This window comes from Berghia stephanieae, chromosome 4 (assembly GCF_034508935.2).
Source record: "Berghia stephanieae isolate SIO BIC M18660-M18661 chromosome 4, UCSD_Bste_1.3, whole genome shotgun sequence".
NCBI classification, from domain to species: Eukaryota; Metazoa; Mollusca; class Gastropoda; order Nudibranchia; family Aeolidiidae; genus Berghia; species Berghia stephanieae.
In genome coordinates this window covers 48326538-48333111 of record NC_088363.1, presented here as the reverse complement: position 1 = coordinate 48333111, position 6574 = coordinate 48326538, and the positions used below count along the sequence as shown (strand labels likewise).

Below are 6574 nucleotides of genomic sequence, written 5' to 3'. Positions count from 1 at the left end.
TTTATTTATTTATTTTTCACCTAAAAAAATTTACAATATTTCAACCACAAATAATCACATTCACAATGAAATGACAATACCAGTAGATTTTAATTATTCCAAACGTAATCAAAAATGAATCACGAAAGAGAACACAACTAAAAAATAAAGCGACGAGACATAATGTGACAATACAGGTCCATTTCGTTCACTCGAAAAATTAAAGTGATGCTTTAATCCCTCAACGGCGAGATTAATATTTCTGTTACATTACTGGTTTTCAGTAGTACGTAATAACTTTAAAGTTTTCACCGAGAAGCAACAACAGCGATATGACTCGAGTTTCATTCAGAGCTCAAAATGCATCATTTTTACTGCTCTCTTGGTGGTTAGAATGATTGTTCCGGTGGTGGTAGTGGTTGGAATAGTGGTAGCGGTGGTGGTGGTGGAGGAGGAGGAAGAGGAGACGGTGAGGGAGGATGTAATTATGGTAGTGGTTTTGGTGGTGCTGTTGGTTAGAATGATAGTTGTGGAGACGATGACGGAAATTATATGATGATGTTGATATTGTTTTTATTGCTATTGTAGTACTTGTTGTTAATGTTGTTGTTGTTGTTCATGATGATGATGATTATGATGACAACGACGATGTCGTCGACAATGATGATTACCATACGATATTACAAAGTTTATTCAATCTTAGACTTTCGCCAATAAAGCACACAATTTGAAGACAACATACATAAAAGTGGAAAAAAATGGTAAATCGAACCAAACAATAAACTGATACCATTAATAACCACAAAAAATACAACAATCGTAATACCACCAAAACGTACATAATAATAATAATAATAACAATACTAATATTACCATCATAATTACTACCACCACCATCATTATTACGTTTCCAATCAGTTTTTCTCGTTTTTTTTAAAAATTGATACCTATAATAGACGAAAATTCCGGTGATTTTTTAAAGGGTAGTTAAAATATCTACGATTTTATTAACCCTGAAAACTACGATTTTTATTTTCCTATTTCAAGTAGGCAGGTCTGCTATGACAAGTATCAGTTCCATAGTCAAAAAAAGACAAACAAAAACAAAGTTTGTTTAATTTTAGGCTTTCGCCAATAATTCATACAATACAATTAAGACAAAATAATGCTACCAATCTCTCCTCATGCATTCGTTAACAATAACGACCGTGTTATCTTTACTCCTTACCCAACCAACCCCTAGTTTCCTGCCTCTTCATCACGAACTGTCTTATGTATGTCAATGTCAGTATTAGCTTCAGGACGGGCAAGTACGGAATCTGCCCACCCTTCCTTTAAACGTATTTATGTCCTCTATAACTTAGAATTCAACTCTCTCTTTTCTCAGAAGAGTAGTTCTCGTATACTAATTCAATTGTTGAGAGAACCAAAATGTTGGTTGTATTTTATATATTTATTTAGTCGTGACTTTTGAATAAAAGTGTTTTGTTTTATTAGAGGGAATACAATAGAAAATTACATTGTTTTGCAAAAATATTTAGTTTGGCAATAAAAATACAGCGGTAATTACTTTAAGAATTTGGAAAAAAAAAAAGAACAAATTTATTTGTTAAAAAGACAAAACAAAGAGAAAGAAAAAACAAAACAAAACAAAAAACAAATAAGAAAGCAATATAAATAAATGAGTTTTGAGAAGCACTAAAGAAAACGAGAGAAAAAAAAAGAAATAATTTAAATGGATAAACAAATATATAAAAACAACACAAGTTAATACTAACTTGATAAACGTGACGATGTTGGCGGAGTGGAGTGGTTGAGGGGGGGGGGGGGGTGATAAAAAGAACAGGAGCGTATCCTGGTTTATGCATTACGGGGTGCATGATGATTCTCAATCTATCAAAAATACACACAAATTGATTTCAGTACGTAGTATCAAGTTATCTAATTTAAATAAGATTAGTTCGGACCTGGTAATACAGCATATAACTTGAAAAAACAGGCTGGTATTTGCCCACCCTGCCCATTATTACCAGCCGTCCCTGGTGCTCATAGAAGAAACGAAATTGATGTCACTCAGCTATTTGTTATTATTTTTAGCTGGTCATTTTTATGAGTACTTCTCACTAAAATTTTATCAATTAGAATATAAACTTTACAGTTCCACATAGTTTTGTGTGTTGGTACATTATATCCGGCTGATGGATGTTGTAAGTAATTTAACTAAAAATGAGTACCTAGCCGTTAGCAGCATTGTCTCATTCGAAATAAAATTGTAATATCGCCTAATGGGCTCAACATGTTACATGTTGCTGTTGGTCAGGGACCCTTTGTAAGGGGCTTTGAGTACGTTTAGTGGACATTGCACTACATAAAAGCTTACGTTTTTTGTTTTTTTTTTTATTTTACTTTATTTATTTATTTATTTTGAAGGGGGGGGGGGGGGGGTACTAGTTAAGCCGTCTCCTGGTCCTTATACTACTGGAAAGGAATCTGACACTTTCACTTTCATACTGCCTACACTGTTCCCTTGAAGTTGATACTAAGCTGTTAGAAGCTGTGGACTGTAAAAAGTTGGAGCAAATTACCAAACTCGGAACGTTTTGGGCTAAAAGCCCGTCCTCAACCAATAACAAACAATAAAACATCACTTAAAATGTTTTTGTTTTTATAGTCTGAAGAAGGGATTTGACCTCGAAATATTCGATATATCGTATTTTGTGCTTTTATCGAAGCTGTTAAATTCATGTACTCTACTGTATGTTCATTACTGTTCCAGTCTTAACCTTCTGAACCACATGACATGCATGCACTGGTGACCAAGGCTAGTCAGTCATGCGTGACAATACCAATTAACCTTAATAAATACACGGATTATGATTATGATACAACAATAAAGAATTACACATCTATGACTTAGAGGCCAGAGAGTCTTAAACTCCCTCGTAGCCATACAGTGACAAATGCCTTCTTAGGTGTTGGCCAAAAAAAAAAATTAACGGCATTTATGTGACCCACCGCAAAACGGTATTAAGTCGGGATGATCAAAGTGCTGATAATAGAATGTATTACCAAAAACACCAGACTTGTGTCGAGTCCATGTATGAATTATTGAAGAAAAAATATATAGAATTTTAAAGTGCTGAAAACCGAAATTTCGTTTTCTTGACCAGTTTAGCTTTACAAAGTTGACCTTTCAGCATCTTGTTCACCCCGACATAATACCGTTTTGAGACGATGGGTCACATAATTATTTTTTTTTAAAGTACATAGTCCTTCAGAGCCATCAGCCCATGGAGCCGGTGTTTATCTCTGTTTGTAGCTCAGTTACTCTATACAGTAGCTTCACAAAAGACTGACGCCGTTTTCATTCTTTCAGTAAAAATAAGACTTAGAGATACTAGAATGAAGTTGATTCACTTTGGTCTTTGTTTTTTTGTTGTTTTTGTTTTTGTTTTATTGTTTGTTTGTTTTTTTGGGGGGTGGGGGGGTTGCCATCCATGTTTATGAGTAATAGTAATTCTCACTAAACTGTATTAACCAGACTATAAAAGTCATGGTTACAAATAGTTTTGCGTGTTGGTCCGTTATACTTCCGGATGACAATGTTGTGAGTTTCATAGCCAAGCGCACACGATCTATAAACGGTCATGGTTACACACAGTTTTGTGTGTTGGTACGTTATATCCGACGGGCGGAATGTTTTGAGTAAATTACCAAAGCGTACAGCATCAATTTTTTTAGGTTTCTGCTGAGCCTAATGAGTTGTCATCAGTAGTGCTCAAGGAAACAATGGGAGCGATCTATAGATAGAATGCGCTTGGCCAAGGAGTTCACAACATTGCCATCCGGAAGTATAACGGACCAACACACAAACTCTGTGTAACCATGAACTTTTATAGTCTGGTTAATACAGTTTAGTGAGAACAACTCACAAACGCGGATGGCAAAAACAATAACAAAGGCCTGAGTGACGTCATCTGCATACTATCTATAGATAGTTTGCGCTTGGCTAAGAAGTTCATAATATTGCCACCCGGAAGTATAACGGATCAACACACAAAACTGTGTATCCATGAACGTTTATAGTCCGGTTGATACAGTTCAGTGAGCATTACTCATAAACACGGATGGCAAAAAAACAATAACAAAGACGTGTGACGTCATCTTCGAACTATCTATAGATAGTATGCGCTTGGCTAAGAAGCTCATAACATTGCCATCCGGAAGTATAACGGACCAACACACAAAACTCTGTATCCATGGACGTTTATAGTCGGGGTAATACAGTTCAGTGAGCATTACTCATAAACGCGGATGGCAAAAAACAATAACAAAGACCTGAGTGACGTCATCTTCGAACTATCTATAGATAGTATGCGCTTGGCTAAGGAGTTCACAACATTGCCATCCGGAAGTATAACTGACCAACACAAAAACTCTGTGTAACCGTGGCCTTCGTAATGTTATGGCCTGATACTGACCAAAAAATGACGTCAAAATGCCAGTCTTTTGCCACAAAAGAAAACAAATCGTGAGTTGTATTCAATAGTTCAATCAATGAAATAACGTGTTTCCATGAGCTCTACTAACGACAACTCACAAGACGGTGCAAAAAACAAATCATGACGTCAAACTGCCAGCCCTTTTGAATTTCAGTGTCAGGCTGTAACATAACGATGGCTACGGTGTAACCATGAACTTTTATAGATAGTTCGAAGATGACGTCACTCAGGCCTTTGTTATTGTTTTTGCCATCCGCGTTTGTGAGTTGTTCTCACTAAACTGTATCAACCTGACTATAAACGTTAATGGTTACACAGAGTTTGTGTGTTGGTCCGTTATACTTCCGGATGGCAATGTTGTGAACACCTTGGCCAAGCGCATTCTATCTATAGTCTGGTTGATACAGTTTAGTGAGAATCACTCACAAACGCGGATGGCAAAATACAATAACAAAGGCTTGAGTGACGTCATCTTCGTGCTATCTATATTCATGTTTTCGTCCAACCTAGTCATCGATCACATGATTTGTTGCTGTACAACGATTGGACATTTCTCAATCTATCTAAACACGCTGCTTTGTTTGTGAAAGTTGTAAACATACCCATGAGTCATGCTGAGCAAAATGACCAATTGTAACGTTGGATATTTCTTAAACTGTGAACACTTTTCATTATGTAGGTCATTTTGAGCACACTTTGCAATGTGACCAATGACCTCGAGCACATGGAAATGTAATATTATAGATCATGCCCAGTGGCTGAGATGTATGTAGAATACAACTCACGATGTGATTTCTTTTGGCATCTCCCCTATGAACTATGAGTTTACAGAGGCTACGGCCAAGGTGAACCTTCTCTATCCAATTCGCTGTTTAAAAAAATGGAACAGTTCATTTATCTGAGAAATGAATAGTTGTTTTTTTAATTGTTTGTTTGGTGATAAGTTCTCGGTCTAGTCAACCAAGCATGAAAAATTTCACTCGGTTTCATAAAGCTTCTGCTCTATATAACTCCTGACCTCAAAGAGTTCTCTAAACTGTATCGATCATGCGATTGATTGATTGATCGGTTTATATCTGTGTTTGTAGTGTGTGTGTGTGTGTGTGTGTGTGTGTGTGTGTGTGTGAATTCAAGCATACCACACGGAATGAATGACCGGCACCGTTAACACACTCTCGGTTATGACGATACTGTTATTATTATTATTATGACAACACACTTAATACTTAATTCAAGTTGTGTAATGTTTTAGAAACCATTAGCACGTCTCTCGTGTCATGAGCTGTGCTGATTAAATGTGTGTGATGCTCTAGGTACAATGGAATAACGTATTTGGGTTGCTGTGTGTATTCAGAAGAGGCATATTGGCATTGTACAATTCTTAGTGGGTCACTGTGTGATAAAGACCGCACGATAATGGAAACAATGCATTGGATAAATGAGAGATGACACAGGTATAAGACTAAGGCTACCAATATGTGACACAGCTGGAATGATAAGACAAGTAGAACCGATGTCAAATGTCAAGGTAAGCCGAAATGTGATGTTTCAGGGATAAGCAAGATGAAGAAAGTTGAGAATTGAGAAGTTACAATTGCGTCCGCCTCTTCCTCGTGTATTACGAACCGAAAGTGTACGTAGTTGCTCACCTTGAATTTAAGATGGTTTTTTAAAAATTTAGTTTTGTTTGTTTATTTTATTTTTAATCCAAAGGAAGAAAAAAATTGGGAGGCCTTCCGAAAGCTCCTACACCCCCAGTATTCTTGTTCTAGTAGGGGGTTTGGGAGGGGGGAGACTTTAAAAAATAAAAATAAAAAATAAAAAACTTTCCCCCCTCCCAAACCCCCTACTAGAACATTATAAAAAAAAAAAAAAACAAGAATACTGGGGATGTAGGAGCTTTCGGAAGGCCTCCCAAAAAATTGAATCCGAGGGTTATTATCCTTTCAGGTTTGAGAGGGTTTTTAAATTATTTTTTTCCCAAGATGGTAGCCATTTAAATTGATCGGTATTTGAAGGACGAGTTTTTTTGGCCAAATTTTTAAAGACGGGTTTTTCCAGAGTACGACAGTTAACTAGTGAAAAGAATATTG

General features: G+C 36.4%; 1 protein-coding gene across 1 annotated transcript in view; it reads left to right on the top strand.

Annotated features, from left to right (window-relative positions):
- Nucleotides 1-5643: 5643 nt before the first annotated feature.
- Nucleotides 5644-6574, top strand: part of LOC144970733 (uncharacterized) — a 78600-nt gene continuing 77669 nt past the window's right edge. The window contains exon 1 of the mRNA XM_078910690.1: nucleotides 5644-6009. The gene's annotated coding sequence lies outside the window, so the exon portion shown is untranslated. The remainder of the gene's footprint in view (nucleotides 6010-6574) is intronic.